We start from the raw sequence: 241 nt of genomic DNA, 5'->3' as shown, positions 1-241 counted from the left end.
GCGACTCTCGCCTCCTTTGCACTGCCCCACCTCCCACCCCACGTGAAAGGTTGGCGCGGAAGGGCGCCCTGGAACGAGCGTAGCGGCAACGCTGCTGGGCCCGCCCACTGCCCGCGCCGCGCCCTGTCCTGTCCTGTCTGCCTTAATTCAGGCAGGCCTCGCGAGGGAGAAATCGGGAAGAGGCGGAGCTTCTAGAAGCTGCTCTGCGAACGAGCGCCTGCGTTGATTGGTCCATTCTGCC

Source organism: Candoia aspera, chromosome 1 (genome assembly GCF_035149785.1).
Source record: "Candoia aspera isolate rCanAsp1 chromosome 1, rCanAsp1.hap2, whole genome shotgun sequence".
In the NCBI taxonomy this organism is placed as follows: Eukaryota; Metazoa; Chordata; class Lepidosauria; order Squamata; family Boidae; genus Candoia; species Candoia aspera.
The sequence above is the reverse complement of the archived record's forward strand: the minus strand, read 5'-3'. Positions refer to the sequence as shown.